This window comes from Canis aureus, chromosome X (assembly GCF_053574225.1).
Source record: "Canis aureus isolate CA01 chromosome X, VMU_Caureus_v.1.0, whole genome shotgun sequence".
NCBI classification, from domain to species: domain Eukaryota; kingdom Metazoa; phylum Chordata; class Mammalia; order Carnivora; family Canidae; genus Canis; species Canis aureus.
In genome coordinates, this window is record NC_135649.1 from 28,509,381 (window position 1) to 28,528,278 (window position 18,898).

At 37.4% G+C, this 18,898-nt stretch overlaps 1 protein-coding gene and 1 non-coding gene across 12 annotated transcripts in view; both read right to left on the bottom strand.

Moving 5' to 3' along the window:
- The window catches only part of STAG2 (STAG2 cohesin complex component), a 136,481-nt gene that overhangs the window by 92,115 nt on the left and 25,468 nt on the right, over positions 1–18,898 (bottom strand). For 2 of the 11 annotated variants that reach the window (XM_077887755.1, XM_077887753.1), the window contains one exon: positions 4,390–4,556. The exons of the other annotated variants lie outside the window; for them this stretch is intronic. The gene's annotated coding sequence lies outside the window, so the exon portion shown is untranslated. The remainder of the gene's footprint in view (positions 1–4,389; positions 4,557–18,898) is intronic. 11 annotated transcript variants of the gene reach the window in all.
- On the bottom strand, positions 4,083–4,216 carry LOC144309346 (U4 spliceosomal RNA). Its single transcript, XR_013375380.1, has one exon. It is a non-coding gene; the product is annotated as a U4 spliceosomal RNA (small nuclear RNA).

The window sequence follows — 18,898 nt, forward strand, 5'->3', positions numbered from 1 at the left end:
TCTCTCATAAATAAATAAAATCTAAAAACAAAAAACAAGAGCATTCTTTTTTTGCAGAAACAGAAAAATTCATCATAAAATCCAAGGTACTACAAACAACCCAAACAATTTGGAAAAAAAGAAACAAAGTTGGAAGAATCACACTTCCTGATTTCAAAACATATCACAAAACTACAAAAATCAAAATGGTGTGGTACTGGCATAAAGACAGACATACAGACCAATAGAATAGAATGGAGAGGGCAGAAATAAACCCTTGCATACACATTCAAATTATTTTTGACAAGAGTACCAAGACCACTCAATAGGGAAAGGACAGTTTCTTCAAAAATTGGTGCTAGGAAATCCTCACAAAAGGTAAAGATGAACCATTCATTATCTCACACCATATACAAAAATTAATTAAAAATGGGTTAAAGAGAATGGGGAAAAAATAAATAAAATGGGTTGAAGACCTAAATGTAAGACCTAAAACTATAAAAGTCCTCCAGGAAAACGTAGAGGAAAAGCTTCAGAACATTGGACCTGGCAATGATTTCCTGGATATGACATCAAAAGGTAATAAAAGCAAAAATAGACAACTGAAACTACATAAAAATTTTACACATCAAAGGACAGAGTGAAAAGGCAAACTACAGAATAGGAGAAAATATTTGCAAATCATTTATCTGATAAGAGGTTAATATCCAGAATATATAAAGAATTTCTACAACTCAACAAAAAAACCAATTAATACAAATAAAATATGGGTAAAGGATTTGAATCAGAATCAAATCAAAACCACAATGAGATACCACTTCATATCTTCTGAGATGGCTAGAAATCAAAATACACACAACAAGTGTCTGCAAAGATGTGTAAAACACTGAACACCTGTGCACTATTGTTAGGATTGCAAAACTGTGTGTCTGCTATGCAAAACAGTATGGAGGTTCCTCAAAAATCTTTAAATGGAACTGCCATATGATCCAGCAATCCCCACTTCTGGGTATATTTCCAAAACAACTGAAAGCTGGTTCTCAAGAGATATTTGTACTTCCCACATTCATAGCAGCAGTGTTCACAATAGCCAAGAGGTGGAAGCAGCCCACATGTCCATCAACAGCTAGTGGATAAACAAAATATTTATATTTATTTATTTATATATATATATAATGGATTATTCATCTTTAATAAGGAAGGAAATCCTGTCACATGCTACAACATGCATGAACCTCCAAGATATTATGCTACATGAAATAAGCCAGTCAGTCACAAAAAGGACAAAAACTATATGACTCCACTGACATGAGGTACCTACAGTAGTCAAATTCATAGAAACAGAAAATAGAATGGTGGTTACCAGGGGGTAAAAGGAGTGGGAAAAGGGGAATTGTTTAATGGGCATAGAGTTTCAGTTCTTCAAGATGAAAAGTTCTGGAGATATTACACAACAATGTCAATTTAATTGGTGAACTGTCCGCTTAAAATGGTTAAGATGGGGGACACCTGGTGGCTCAGATGGTTAAGGGTAGGACTCTTGATTTTGGCTCAGGTCATGATTTCACATTGATCCCTGCATCAGGCTTCACACTGGGCATGTAATCTGCTCTCTCTCTCTCTAATAAATAAATAAAATCTTAAAAAAGAAATCAAAAGTCAGACACTTAATCAATTGAACCACCTGGTGCCCCAGAAATATAATTTTATAAAAACACTAACAATTGATATCTACACTCAAAGTACTTTGTTTTGACAAACAGATTTTTAATCTATTTGATATGGTAAAAAGGAACCAAAGCTAGTGTAACCTTATTACAAAGGATCCAAAGAAATATCTAGTTTAAAAAAAAAAAAGGAAGCACTTGGTTGAACCATGCAAGCTAGTCCCACCTACATTTTCAGAGTTACTCACTACAGAGTATGAAAACGATCCTTGAAACCCATTTTTAAAATATTCAAAAAAATTAAATAAAAATGTTCAACCTTTTTCTCCGTTGTTCAAAATTTGATGGTACAAGTTTCATAGTTTAACAAGAGATCAGCACATTACTTAAAGCTGGAAAAAAGGGACAAGAACCTTCGAGCAGAAATCAAGCAAACTACAATCAAGGGTTAGCATGCTAGAATTTCATAATGTGATGATACTAGGAATTAAAAGTTACTGAGCCCTAAAATATAGCAGGTGGTTCCATTACATTTGAGGGAGGGAGCATATAATTAATACATAAAGATGTCTCAGCAAGAAGAGATATCCAAATATTAAAATATATAGTTAGATTACTGGTGCTAGTATTACAAGGGGGCCCCCTATTTTGCCCATTAACCTATTCCATTTTTAGTGCCTAACACAAGTGCATTTCATCCACCTTGGTATACCATCCAATGATGAAAGAAAGGGAGACGAAACCAACTCTCAACTTGAGCTCTAAGATGATGGGAATTTAAGTCCTAGAGCAATTGAGACCAAAAGACTACCTTATTACTAAACCACTATAAATATATTAAAGCATCCTGCAAAACATCCCTCCAAAGGATTATCTAAATGCTAAAAAAGGAAGCAAAATAATGATTCTGCACACATTTAATATTAAGAATGATATGCTATTAAAGGAAAATACATACTAGAACTAACGTTTTAAGTAATGGGTACACCTGAAAGTGTACTATACTTCAGAGAACTCAAAACTATCTTAAATTGGAGAGGTTTACAGTTATTGCAACCTTACTTTTAAGACACAACTTGTTGTAGGGATCCCTGGGTAGCTCAGCTGTTTAGCACCTGCCTTCGGCCCAGGGCGTGATCCTGGAGTCCCTAGGATCAAGTCCCACATCAGGCTCCCTGAATGAAGCCTGCATTCTCCCTCTGCCTGTGTCTCTGCGTGTGTGTGTGTGTGTGTGTGTGTGTGTGTGTCTCATGAATAAATAAAATTTTTAAACAAAAGACTTAACTTGTACTAATGATTTATGTGCTAAGTCAATAGAAAAGAAACTTCTCAATTAGAAAACTTTCTATTAAAAAAGAAAACTTTCTATAGAAAAACGTGTTCTAATGATCGACTTCACAAAAAAGTTTGTCAAATAATTTAGCAAAATCTAAGAACAACATGCATAAGGAAGTCTTCATATGCAAGTATCTGCATTGTATTCTATGATTATTACTTTGGCATTGGCAAAGTGCTCAAAATGCTCTTTTCATTATGAAAAGCAATCTCTACCATCAGAGATTATGCTCAGACTTCCTGATTAATAAATTCCAAACAAGAAAAAAATTCAACTGCTTCTTGCATATTAATTCTGTTCATGTTTGCCAAATATCCCACTCATGTAATTTTACTTGAAAGTTTTACTTCATTATGTCCCCCCCACCCACACACAGGTTGGTCCTGTTATTACCTGCTTTGGTTAGCAATAACAACTAAGTATTCAACTATATTTCACCTCTTTTTCTAAAATTAGAGTAACAAGCAGTTTCTCAACTGTTTCACCTGTCTCTTCTTCTGTCTAAAATTACAGAGTAACAAGCAGATTTCTCCAATGATGTAATAATCATCAGCATAATTACTAGTGAACCCATCTAATTCATATTGATTCTAACTTGCAGATAGATCAAAAAAATGGTTCAGGAGCAGCCCGGGTAGCTCAGCGGTTTAGCACTCCCTTCAGCCCAGGGCCTGGTCCTGGAGACCTGGGATCAGGTCCCACATCAGGTCTCCTGCATGGAGCCTGCTTCTCCCTCTGCCTGTGTCTCTGCATCTCTCTCTCTCTCTCTCTGTGTCTCTCATGAATAAATAAATAAAATCTTAAAAAAAATGGTTCAGGTTAGTACGGCAGATTCAACTCTCCATGGAAGACATCAACACACCTCCTAACATCTTCTATTAGGTCTGGCACTTAATATCAATGTCTATAACAAACTGTTTTGGCCAGTATACTACTTCCAAGAAAGGATAGTAAAATAAGAATGTATAGGAGATTTCCGGGTGGCTCAGCGGTTTAGCACCTGCCTTCAGCCCAGGGCGTGGATCCTGGAGTCCTGGGATCAAGTCCCACATCGGGCTCTCTGCATGGAGCTTGCTTATCCCTCTGCCCCCTCCCCTCTCTCACTCTCATGAATAAATAAAATCTTAAAAAAAAGAATGTATATACGGACATATTTGTGCAAAAACTTTTCAATTAGCAATAATCGTGCCTCGGATAAACCTCATTGGCTACAATACTGCCACTGTGCAAAGCTTATTTGTGCAAAAAGAAATACTGGAAGGATTGACAAAGAACATTTTTTTAAGCTGCCTATGAGAGGGAAGGGATGAAACAAAATAGAGAAGGCAGAAGTCTCTGGAGACTTCTATGCATACCTTCCTATATCAAATTTTAACGTTTTTTTAAAGTATTTACTTACTTACTTACTTATTTATGACACAGAGCCATAGGCAGAAACAGGCTCCCTGTGGGGAGTCCAATGCGGACTCGATCCCAGGACCCCAGGATCACGACCTGAACCGAAGGCAGATGCTCAGCTGCTGAGCCACCCAGGTATCCTGAATTTTGACTTTTGATTTAGGAAAATGAATTACCTATGGAAGACATGAAATGAAACTTCTGAAATCCCTAAAGTTGAAAAAAATTTAGAAAAATAAACCTAATCATGTACAAATAAATTGTGAGTATACAGAGAAATCTTACCTATAGTAAGATTATAAACACAACATCTTTAGTGAGATGAATTCCAAAGACAAAAATATAAAGAAAATTTAGACTTTACTTAATAATTTTATTTGTTGTAATACCAATTCTGTTCTTCTGAAGCTATTTTCTTTTCACTATAGGACAGCAAATAAGTAATCATGTTAATGGTACTAAAATTCAAGAGTTTGAGTGTAAGAGAAAAAAGATAATTAAAAAAAACTTTTAATAACACATGCTAAAATTGAATTGGAGGAAGTACAAATAAAAACCACAATGAGATATCATTATTCCTATCAGAATGGCCAAGATAAAAAGTAGTGACAAAACCAAACAACAGTAAAGAAACTGATTGTCATATATTGCTGGTAGAAATGTAAAATGACACAAGCCACTCTGGTAAAATGTTTAGAAGTCACTTATAAAAGCCATACAAGCTTGCCATAAAAAAAGAAAAGATCTTTTTTATTCAAGATTTTTATTTGAAAAAGAAAAAGAGTGCACGCTGCACAAGTAGGGGGAGAGGCAGAAGGAGAGGGAGAAGCAGACTCCCAGCTAAGCAGGGATCCCAGAACCCTGAGATTATGACCTGAGCAGAAGTCAGACACTTAACTGACTGAGTCACCCAGGTGCCCCAAGAAATGATCTTTGTGACCAGAGTGTTAGCTAAAAGCTATGGTGGTAATCACATTGCAACATATAACATCAAAATACTGTACACCTTAAACTTACACCGTGTTATATATAAATTGTATTGTTATACATAAAAAATTTTAGAACTTAAAAACCATATTAACATTTACTATAAGAACCAGCACTTATTCCCAGGCATTATCCCAGAGAAATGGAAACCTATGTCCACAAAAATATGTACGTAAATGTTCACAACAGTTTTATTTGTAATAGCCTAAAATGGGAAACTATTTGGTTCTAGGTTGAATTGTCCCCCCAAAATTTATATTTTGAAATCCTAACCCTCCCCCATACCTTGGAATGTGACTTTATTTGGAGTTAAGGTGTTTACAGAAGTTATCAAGTTAAATTGAGGACTTCAGGGACGCCTGGGTGGCTCAGCAGTTCAGCATCTGCCTTTGGCTCACGGTGTGATCCTGGACTCCTGGGATCGAGTCCCACATCGGGCTTCCTTCATGGAGCCTGCTTCTGCCTATGTCTCTGCCTCTCTCTCGTTCTCTCTCACCTGTCTCTCATGAATAAATAAATAAAATCTTTAAAAAAAAAAAAAATAATAAATTGAGGACTTCAGTGTGGGCCCTAATCCTGTTTGACTGGTATCTTTATATAAAGGGGAAATTCAGTTAGTGGAGCATTAAACTCTTAATCTCAGGGTTGTGGGTTTGGAGTCCATGTTGGGTCCATCCTTTTAAAAATGGGAGGGGGTACATTTGGAGAGACATGCACACAGTGAGAACACCATGTGAAGACAGAGGCAGAGACCAAGGTGATGCTTTTATAAACTAAAGAACACCAAAGATTAGATTGTCAGCAAAGCACAGGAAGCCCGGCAAGAGACATAGAACAGGCTCTCTCCCACAGTTCTCAGAAGGAACCAACCTTGCTAATAACACCCATGATCTAGGATATCTAGCCTCCAAACTGCAAAACAATAGATTATTATCATTCAAGCCATCCATTTTCTGATACTTTTTAATGAGAACTCTAGCAAAGTAATGCAAACTAATATAAACACTAATTTCAAATATCCTTCAATGGGTCGATGGTTAACGGTGGCACATCCATACTGTGGAATATGACTCGGCAATATAAAGGAATTAACTGATGGAATCCAACAACTTGGATAGATTTCAAGACAATTATGTTGAGTGAAAAAAAGCTAATCTCAACATGTTATATACTGTATGATATCCATTTATTTAAGAGCCTCCAAAATGACACAATTATGGAGAACAAATTAGTGGCTGCCAGGGAATAGGGACAGAACTGAGAAAGGTGAGGGACGGAGATGAATATAACTATAAACAAGTAGTACAAGGGATCTTTGTGATGATGGAACAGTTCTAGATCTTGGTGGTAGTCGTTGCAATCATCTACACCTGTGATAAAATTGGACAGAATAAGGGGTGCCTGGGCAGCTCAGATAGTTAAGCATCTGCCTTCGGCTCAGGTCATGATTTCCAGTTTCTGGGATCTCCCTCTTCCTCTGCCTCTCTCCTCAGCTCTGTGTTCTTTCTCTCTCTAAAATGAATAAAATCTTTTTTAAAAAATTAAACAATCAAACACAGTCACACAAATGAGTACACATACAACTGTAAAAATCTAAATAGACTGTGTATTACACCAATGCCAATTTCTTGCTCTTGCTATTGGACTATAGTTATGCAAAATGTTTTCACTGGTTGAAACTGAATGCAGGGGACCCCAGGGTGGCTCGGTGGTTGGGCAGCTGCTGTCAGCTCAGGTCATGATCAGCTCAGGTCATGATCTCGGAGCCTGGGATCCAGCCCCACATCGGGCTCCTGCGAAGAGCCTGCAAAGAGCCTGCTTCTCCCTCTGCCTATGTCTCTGTCTCTGCGTGTGTGTGTGTGTGTGTGTGTCTCATGAATAAATAAATAAATCTTTAAAAAAAGAAACTGAATGAAGAATACATGGAAAATTCTCTCCTGTTTTGGCAACTTCTTATAAAATGTAGTATTATACGAAAATAAACTTTAAATGTCTAATCAAATTCCTAAGCAAGGTTTGAGGCACCTGGGTGGCTGTATCGGTTGAACCTCCAACTCTTGGCTTCAGCTCGTGATCTCAGGGTCATGGGAATGGAGCCTGGAGTCTTCTTAGGATTTTCTCCCTCCCCTCCATCTCTCTCTCTCTCCCCCCCCCCCTCATAAATAAATACATACAGGGGGATCCCTGGGTGGCTCAGCGGTTTAGCACCTGCCTTTGGCCCAGGGTGTTATCCTGGAGACCCGGGATCAAGTCCCACATCAGGCTCCCTGCATGGAGCCTGCTTCTCCCTCTGCTTATGTCTCTGCCTCTTTCTGTGTGTCTCTCTGAATAAATAAATCTTTAAAAACAATAATAAATACATACATACATATTTTCTAAAGAATGCTAGCAAGCTCAACCCCCCAAATGAAAAGGCAAAGGAATTACAACTGCCAAAACAATTGTGAAAGTCACTATACACTGTATCACAGATTACTATAAAGCTAGTTATCAAGACAGTACAAATAGTGATCAAGACAAACCAACAGAACTAGAGACCTGAAACAGACCCACATACACATGGTCACTTGGATTCTGACGAAAGTACCAAGGCATTTCAATGAATAAAGATAGTCTTTTTCAAAAGGATACCCATGTGCCAAAAAACGTTACTTAATCCACATCTCATACCAAACGCAAAAATGAACTCAGAATGAATGCTAAACTCAATGTAAAAACCTAAAAGTAGATGGCTTTACTTGTGATCACTAAAAGATAAAAAACAACCCAATTATCATTTAAGCAGATATTATATGCATACAATGGAATACTACCAAATAATAAAAAGGAACAAACTTCTAATATATATGACTCAGCTGAATCTCAAATGCATTATCCTAAGTAAAAGGAGCCAGGCTCAATAAGCTACTTATTGTAGGATTCCAATTATATCAAAGTCTAGAAAAGGCAAAAGAAAAAAAACCCCACCTATGGGCAGAGAACAGATCAGTGGTTGCCAGGGGCTCAGGCTGGGGACGAAGACTGACTACACCAAGGATTATTGGGGGATCTGGGGGTAAAGGTACTGGAACTGTAATAATATCTTTATTATGAAGATATTTATGCAACTATATATATATGCCAAAACTCGCAAAACTGTACACTAAAAAGAGTGAATAGGATTTTATGTAAATGATATCCTAATAAAATATTTTTAAATCTGTGTCCATCAAGTGCTGTCTCCCACTACCACTCAAATGCTTTCTTCTAATTAATTTCTTCAACATCTATACTGGAACCCCAAAATATGGTTTTAGCCACTTGAACAATATTTAATTCAACGTTGCTTTGGTCATTTTAATCAATTAACACATAAACTGTCCCTCATACCAACTGACACAATTAAAGATTTTATCCAAAGGCCATAAAAGCATTTGTAATTTTCACAGATAATACCAAAATTGGCCTCCACAGACAAAGGTTATACCAATCTGTACTTCCACCAGCAACCTATGTGTGGGTCTGTTTCTGCACATTTACTAACAGCACTGTCAAGACTTTTGAATTTTGGGACACCTGAGTGGTACAGTCAGTTAAAAATGTCCCACTCTTGGTTTTGGCTCATGTTGTGATCTCAGCATCATGGTCATGAGCTAGAGCCCTGTGTGGGCTCCTCACTTAGCACAGAGTCTGCTTGTCCCTCTTCCGCCCCCTCTGCCCCTCCCTTTGCTCCCTCACGTACATGCTTCTTTCTCAAATAAATATTTTTTAAAACTTTACAAAAAAAGGACTTTAAAATTTTGCCCATCTGCTATGGTTAAAAACTCAGGGTACAGGAGAATCTCCTTAAATGAGATTCCACTTCACAAACTTAGGAACCAAACATACTTTCAATAAATCCCCTGTTGCTCAAAATTGATAAACTAAAAGATTTGGATAATGTAGTATTATTCATCATTATCTGAATTCTTGCTAATGAACAACAGGAACCAAATAGGTCTGGCTAAAGAGGGGTACTTGTAGTTTTAATCTGCACTTCTCTAATTTCTTTGTTTATTTACGAGCCATTCTTATGGTCTTTTCCAAAAACTCTCTGCTCATGTCATTTGCCCATTTTCCAAGCAAGCTGATGATCTTTTTTTTTTCCTGATTCTTTTTTTTTTTTAAGATGATGATCTCTTTTTGCCAACTTCAAAAAGTTCTTCAAGTGTTAGGATAGTCTTTCTTTTTTTTTAAGATTTTATTTATTTATTCATGAGAGACACAGAGAGAGAGGTAGAGACACAGGCAGAGGGAGAAGCAGGCTCCATGCAGGGGGCCTGACATGGGACCAGATCCCGGGTCTCCAGGCTCATGCCCTGGACTGAAGGTGGCACTAAACCGCTGAGCCATCAGAGCTGCCCAGGATAGTCTTTCAAGCTTGGTAAGACAGATTCTCTCTATTGCTTCCACAGACAGATCACTTCCTGCTAAAATGGTGTCCTTGTGCAATACAATAGTTGTTGCATACAGCCCCATCATCTCTCCTAGTCTGACTAAACTTTGTCCACCAAAGCTTTATCTTCCAGCCTGCTCACACCTCTTTATCTGCTCCCATTGCCACATACAAAGGATATTATATTTGCACTTGAGATGTGAGATCAGCCATCTCCTCTTAAACTAGCTCACTACTCTCCACACTTCTCTGATGGACTACCTACAACCCCTACGTATTTTTTTTGTAATCTGCACGTTATCTCTCTCCAAGTATGCTTTAAAGTTTGCAAAGATATTTCTTCTATTCATCTCATTATTTATGTATCATACCCAAAAAGAAAAATGCTCTTACATCATGGTAAAACCAGAAGTCTTATCAAAATGCTTAAGTAATGTTATAAAATGGTTTCTATAACACATCAACAACTTCTACTGAACACTAATCAACAATAAATATTTTTAAAAAGGTTAAGAGTTTTGCCCAAGGTCACACCGCTGGTACGAGGAAAGAATCTGGGCTTGAACCTGCCTTCTGCATATTTACTTCACAAATAGATAGGTATCTTGTTAGGCTAATCCACATACCATCTCTTCAGAACATAAATGAGATTATGCTCTTAAAGTCTTCTGAATCAGTCCATTTCAAATATAAGAAAGGTGCTGGATTTCCTTCATCTGTATTTAAATATCTAAAACAATTACACAGAAAAAAACCCTGAAATATCTTATACACCTTGTTCAATACATGCAATAACAATTGTTTCCTTACAGTTGTGTACAAAAAATGATCTCTAGCAAAATCCTGAGTGGCAGAAAATCCCCAACAGCTGCATTTTACCATCAATCTTACTATAAAGCAAATAGGCATCTGCCACCTTTAATTGTACTTTCCTGAAAGGGAGCAGTAGCTCCACCATGAAACCTACAATTGATCACTTAATAATGGAAATGACTATGTACAAAAGAGTGGTTTTCTTAAATTCCAATTGCATAAAAATCAAAAAATGCTTATTAAAATGCAATGAATGTCACAGGACCCACACCTAGGACTTCTTCAGTAATCTATAGAAGTCTCAGATATCTGTATTATTCATAAATCCCCTACATAGGTAGGTCCATACTACACTTTAAGAAAAGCTGAGGTAAACCATAGAAATATGCAACTTCTGATGCACACAATGACTCAGTTTTAGAGACAGAATGCATAAATAGTTGGGAAGAGAAGCAAAACACTTTCCCTTTCCTGTTTTGGGCCACTTAATCGTCTGAACCTTATTCACTCAAATGCCAGAAACCCAGAGCTCAATGCATTTCCTCTAAAACATCCTTAAGAAGCTTCCCAGAGTCTAAGCCATCAGTGGTCACCATACCACTCTTCTTCCCACAAGAAGGAAATGGGTCTTTTCTAGAAGATATTGCCCAAGTTTAGGTTAACAAAGACTGAAAATCCCCAGGAACTTTATTCCACATGGATTTCAATTTGCCACTGGAATCTTCCTCTTTCCAATTTCTATATTCTACAGAAACACCAGGAGCTACTGTTTTTTAGAAAGTCTGAGTAACCCAAAACAAAAGTTTACTATTTGAAAACAAATATAAGATAAAAAGTTTATTTTTTAAACTGTTGAGTTTAAGAAAAACACAAGATAACCTCTTTTCAGAACTGATCATATTTTAACACCATCAAGCCACTTCCCAATCCTGAGGAGATCCTGCAAAGACCAAAAACTAATGTTTTGATTAATGAAACTATGGCTCCAATTACAATGCTTGTCTCATTATTCCACAAAATGTACCGACTTCCATCTTTTTCCAGCCTGTAACCCTAACCACTCCCTTCTACTCAACCTAGAACCATTCTTTAAAGCCCAATAAAAACCCTAGCTTCTAACAGTGGTTCCTGGTATCCTCTCAACCTAGCTATTCCTCCCCCACCCTATCCCCAAATCAATTGCCTGACTACCTGTTTACCTAGCATTTATTTCAGCCTTTAAACAATAAATTCTAATAACCATAATAATTATCCTGTTCTATGAAATTCTCTCTACTCCAGCCCTTAATGAATCGCTTCTTTCAAGTGCAATACACTTCTAGTTAAATGCATAAAATAAAGGATTTCAACTGAAATACTAAAGACCTCTAAACTAGCACTGTGATAGCCCTGATAAAAATAAGAGGTATAATTTTCAAAATGTAAAAAAAGGATAAAAATGAATAAAACATGAACTCCACTTAACGATCATAATGCTGACATCTTTAGGGGTAGAAAGGTACTAATGTCTGCAACTTACTTTGAAATACATCAAAAAAAAAAAGGTCAATGATGGTGAGAAGGGAGCAATGGCTAAATGGACAGATATTTGACAAAGCAAGTATAGCAAAATGTTAAAGATAGAATCTAGGTGATGGATATATGGGGTGATCACTGTACAATTATGTATGTTGTAAATTTTTCAATAATAAAATATTGGGGGAAATGCATAAAACACAGTCATGCACACCCCCCCAAATGAGCGTACAATACAGTGAAGGTGTCACACAAGCAATTACACAATTGAGTACAGTGAAAGTACACTGGCATAAATATGCATTAAGAAGCCCCAGGGCACAGAGAAGTGACTGTTAAATGGGAAAGAGGAGCTTAGATATGGTTTCCATGTGACCCCAATCTAAATCTGGAAGGACACATACAGTTATGCTGGAACATTGGTACAGGAATATTCCAGGCATTAGAAAGCTCAAGCAAAGAAACATGTAGGCATCAAACAGCATGGTATGTTAAGAGAACTAAGAGCAGTTGGATACTACTACAATGTATGACAAGAGGGAGACAGGGAGGGAGTAGGCTGGTTGGTTTGGAATGCCCTGATAAACTTTTACTGAATCTCAATCACTATACTCGCCGCCCACCACCACCCCCCCAAGGCATATTCCTTGTAGTCTTCCAGATAATCACTACTTCTTTCCAGTCCTATACTTTACACAAGTTTCCATCATTACAATAATGAACCTGTATTTTAATTTTTTGTTTCCTTAGCTACCTTCTATATTAAGACTTTGGACTCTTTTGAGGACAAAAACTGCATCTTATATACAATTCACTCTGAAAAGACATTATAATAGATACACAAAGTTTTTTTGACATAAAGTATGCCCTAAATCACATGCCCGTTAACTTCCCACACAACAAAAATTGTCTAGGCTAACTTAGTAAAAAGAATAATACAGGGCAGCCCAGGTGGCTCAGTGGTTTAGTGCTGCCTTCAGCCCAGGGCCTGATGCTGGAGACCAGGGATCAAGTCCCACATCAGGCTCATCAGGCTCTCTGCATGGAGCCTGCTTCTCTCTCTGCCTGTGTCTCTGCCTCTCTCTCTCTCTCTCTCTCTCTCTCTGTCTCTCATGAATAAATAAATAAAATCTTAAGAAAAAATAATACAGTGGTGCCCAGGTGGCTCAGTCAGTTAAGCTGCTGCCTTTGGCTCATATCATGATCCTGGAGTCCTGGAATCAAGCCCCACATTGGCGCTCCCTGTTGGCGCTCCCTGCTCAGCCGGGAGTGTGCTTCTCCCTCTCCTTCTGCTTGCCACTCCCCCTGCTTGTGCTGTGTCAAATAAAATCTTTTTAAAAAAAAGAATAAAACTACTTTTTCTAGAAAAAAAACACTAAATTACATGTATTCCCAGAAAAAAAAATCTGCATTCTTAAGAGCTATGGGGGAGAATTCGATTCATAAATATTATGTATACACTACTAAAAAATGTGATTTTACAAAATACAAGGGCAGTGTCATCAGGTGGAAAGAAATTAAAGACCAATACATATAAGCTTTTTAAAAAAAATTTTGTAAAGATTTATTTGTGACAGTGCCAAAATGCTTGCACACACACATGCAACTAGAGGGAAGGAACAAAGGAAGAGGAAAGAGAATCTCAAGCCAACTTCTCACTGAGCATGGAGCTCCACGCAGGACTCAATCCCATGACCCTGAGATCATGACCTAAGCCAAAATCAAAAGTTGGATGCTTAATGGACTAAGCCACCCAGGTACCCCAAGCTTTTTAAGATTTTATTTTTAATTAATCTCTACATCCAATGTAGGGCTTGAATTCACAACCCTAAGATCGAGTCACATACTTCACCAATTGAGCCAGCCAGGCATCCCACCAACCAAAACATATAAATGATTCAATTTGTTTATGCTTACAAAATTTCTAGGATAGAAAGAAACTATTAGCAGTGGTTACTTCTGAAACTGAGAATGGAGGGATTGGAATTTTTCACCTTATACCTTTCTGTATTAAATTTTTATCATGGGTAGAGATCATTATTTTTATACAAGTAATAATACAGTTACTCCTTCTTTCAAAGTAGCTTGCTCTAAGAGCACCTGGGTGGCTCAGTATGTTAAATAAACATCTGCCTTCAGCTCAGATTATGATCCCAGGATTCTGGGATGGAGTCCCATGTCAGGCTCCCTGCTTAGCATGGAGTCTGTTTCTCCCTCTCCTTCTGCCCCTCCCCCTGCTTGTGCTCTTTGGTCTCTCTCTCACTCTCTCCAGCCCCAAAATAAACAAAAAAATTTAAAAAACAAAAAAAAGTAATTTTTGCTAAACATTTTAAAAAATTCTTTGAAGGGATGCCTGGATGGCTCAGCATTGAACGTCTGCCTTCAGCTCAGGGTGTGATCCGGGGTCTGGAGATGGAGTCCCACATGGAGCCTGCTTCTCCCTCTACCTAGGTCTCTCATGAATAAATAAATAAAACATTTAAAAATAAATAAATAAAAATTATTTGAAGACATGAAAACTATGCTATACAACCCATAAGTTTTCCAGACAATGTTTGTGTAAAATACACAAGGTGAACATTCCAAAGAATTACAGTACAGAGAACTCTCAAAAGTTTCACTTTCAGACATATTCCCTGAATATTAATTTAAAACAAATCAGGGCACCTAGGTGGCTCAGTGGTTAAGCATCTGCCTTTGGCTCAGGTCATGACCCCAGAGCCGGGAACTGAGTCCTGTACATCAGGCTTCCAGCAGGGAGCCTGCTTCTCCCTCTCCCTATGTCTCTGCCTCTGTGTGTGTCTCTCAAGAATAAATAAAATAAATAAATATATAAAATAAATAAAATCAAACAGAGTGCCTGGATGGCTCAGTCAGTTGAGCACTCAACTCTTGGTTTCCACTCAGGTAGTGACCTCCCAGGTTGGGGGATTAGCCCCACTTTAGGCTCAAAGCTCAGTGAGGAGCCTCCTTGGAGATTCTCTCCCTCTGCCCCTTCCCCCTCACCACCCCTCACCACCCCTCACATTAATGCAGCACATTAGCACTCTCTCAAAAGGATAAATCTTTTTAAATTTATTTTTTATTTTTAAGATTTTATTTATGTATTCATAAGAGACAAAGAGAAAGGCAGAGACACAGGCAGAGGGAGAAGTAGGCTCCATGCAGGGAGCCCAATGTGGGACTGATGTGGGACTCGATCCTAGGATTCCAGGATCACACCCTGAGCCGAAGGCAGACACTTAGCCGCTGAGCCACCCAGGCATCCCTAAATTTTTTTTAAATAAAGCAAATCAGAGGGGTATATACATGAGCACACACACACAGCAGTGGGGGATATCATTTTAACAATACCCTTAATTGGAACACAACTAGGAACTGAAAAAGTATTCTGGTAAGTTTTCAAACCACCAAGACCATTATATTATTTACACAGGCAAAGTCTAACAATCTTATTTTATTTTATTTTATTTTATTTTAACAATTTTATTTTAAAATCAGTATAAATGAGAAATATAAGAATCAATGGTGGAGTGTGTCTTGTAGTACTCACAGATGAATGGAAAAGAAGAAATCAAAACTAACACCTCAACGAGTCTTTTTTATGAAGCAATGAAACAGAAAAGAACACAAATACCATAAAATATATCAACCATAAAATATATGAAGTAATTTGAAAGGCAGAGGGCAGTAAAGTATTTGCTTTGCTGATTGACAAGACAAGCTACACAAAAAGCAATGGGCATAGATTATAGTGGATGTTTTCCCTCATAATGCTGCATTGGGCTATGTATCTGGGGCTTAAAGCATGCTTCCTTCATGTAACAAGTTGAAGATTCTCAGATCCATTAAGGAAAAAAAATAGTTATATAATATAGGTCTACTTATTGTGGCTGTAATTTTCAAGAACAAGAATAATAACGGTAAAATGCAATAGGCTGACTGATAATGTGTGCTGAGAGTCCACTGGAAGAATAAAGTAAAACGCCAGTAGTTGAGAGTCCCCTCAAAGTATAAGATACAATATATTGGACCATGTCATCTAGGTCAAAATTCCTGAATATATCTTAAGGGCAAAGTTCTTCAACGCACACTACATAGGAAGCATTATGACCTTGGTTTCCACAAAATTATATGCGAAATTAGCTTTAAGAAACTCAGAACAATCACATAGCATTCATTACCCTGATAAATCACTTTTCATTTTTCTTCCCAGGCTTTGTAAGTGTGCATAATGCCTAGATGTAAATTTTTTCAATAATATAAACACAAAATAGGGGGCGCCTGAGTGACTCATCTGATGGAGAGTCTGCGTCTGACTTTATTTCAGGTCAGGTCATGGTCTTAGGTTTGTGGGAGGGAGCCCCAGGTCAGAGGAATCTGCTTCTCTCCCTTTCCTTCTGCCCCTCCCCCCTGCTCACTCTCTCTCTCTCTCTCTAAACTCTAAATAAGTAAAAATCTTTATAGCTATAAACACAGAATGGATAATAGTACATAATTTTTCACTGGTATATGCATATCTACCATTTCTATAATATTCATAATAAAAAATACTAAGAGTTTCATGAAATTCTACCAGACATAATGTAAAATATACCTTATTTATTGTTAGACATTAAGACTGACCCCAATATTTCACTATAATTAACACTGCTTTCTGTATATAGATTTTATGTTGAATTATTCTGGATTTCTTCATTTGGTCCAAGTAGATCAAGTAGTATTTATTTTAGGGCTCCTGATTAGAGACAAGGTACATTTCTACAATTTTTGGCTATTTGTGAAATGGGAAATATGCACCTATTCTATGCATGGTTACTGCCTAAAGGATTTATTTTCTTTAATAAAGATTTTTTATTTATTTATTCATGAGCAAGCAAGAGAGGGAGAGAGAGAGAGAGAGAGAGACGCAGAGACACAGGCAGAGGGAGAAGCAGGCTCCATGCAGGGAGCCTGACATGGGACTCGATCTCAGGATTCCAGATCAGGCCCTGGGCTGAAGGCGGCGTTAAACCGCTGAGCCACTCAGGCTACCCTGCCTAAAAGATTTAAAATAACAGCAGTCAAGCACTTTGCTTAGTGCCTGGCACTAAGTAAAACTCAGTTAAGTGGTAGTAATATTAAAACCTTCTAGTCTAGGGATCCCTGGGTGGCACAGCGGTTTGGCACCTGCCTTTGGCCCAGGGCGCAATCCCGGAGACCCGGGATCGAATCCCACATTGGGCTCCCGGTGCATGGAGCCTGCTTCTCCCTCTGCCTGTGTCTCTGTCTCTCTCTCTCTCTGTGACTATCATAAATAAAAAAATAAAAAAATAAAAAAAAACCTTCTAGTCTACTAACATTTAAGATCAGAATAGTTGTTTATATCAATTTGTATGACTGTTAAATAATATAAAACCTTTGGTCCTATTTGTTACAAATGCTTTCCCAAATTTTTATTTCCTTAATTAATCTCTATACCCAATGTGGGGCTTGACCCCACAACCCCAAGATCAAGCATCACATGCTTTGCCAACTGAACCAGCCAGGTGTCCCAAATTTTTTCAACTTAGTTGTTCCTTTCTGTATTGCAAAAAGTGAGTTTCGTATATGACATTTTGTAAAATAATATTAATATTACTGAGCATGTTCCATGTGTCAGAAACTTAACATGATACACTATCTTTAATTATTTTAAGGTAGGTGATATCCTATTTTACAGATAAGAAAACAAAGAAGTTAGGTAATTTCCAAAGGTCACACAGTTGAGAAAAGGAATCGTAAGATTCCAACTTAAATTTGCTTGGCTCTAAGGCTTATGTTTTTTCCACTATGCCAAGATACCTCAAAATACACACAAATATTTTGGGAAGCCATTCTCCATTACAACTATACACAAGAACCAGAAAACTATTAAGAAAACCAAATACCTTTGTTAATCAGCCAGCCAATTCATTCAGTAGCATATATATCTCCCAAGATCAAAGACATAGATGATTACAAACAATATAGAAAAAATCAGGAGAACTGGATTGCAATTCTGTCACATTAGCTTTATAATGTTAAATTATTTCATAATTTATATATATGAGATTAAGAGTCCTTAAAGCTTCTTCCTGACCTAAAATTCTACAGTTCTAAAGAACACAGAACCAGGAAACAAGACGCACGTTCTAGAGTTCATTTTACCAAATTTAGTTGTGTGACCTTGAGCCACGTTTGGCACCTCTGAAAGGCTAACTCCTCCTTCATAAAGCAGCCTAAATACCACAAGACTTCCATCTCCCTAAAGGATTATTATGACAGAGTGCAAGTGCTATGTAAACTCTACAATGCACTAGAACTATGGTGGACTCATCACTACTGTTACACTTGATTAACACACATAATGAGCAGCACTTTGGAATTTGTTATTAGGTAATATGTTCAACATTGGAAAATACAAAACAAGCAAACACCTCCCCTCCCCTCAATCCTCCTACAAGATGGTGGCAAAAAAGCAATATAGTTTCTAACTACTCTTTTCTTACCTGCTTCAGATTTCTTTTCCACAACTTGCAAAAGAAACAAAGTTTGGAAATACACCAAATCAGATACTTAAGAGTAAAAGCTTGTCATAACTTGTGAAGATAAAACTGATCAGAAAAAAATATGCTAATAGCCATAACTCAGATAATGAACTCAGACAGAGTTACATACAGCACAACATTTATTGATGAACTTTGGAGACTGGGGACTTTCCTAGCCTTACTTCTAATTTCTTGTATTCTATAGTAATACTAAGAAGCCCCTCAGATCGCAATACTTCTT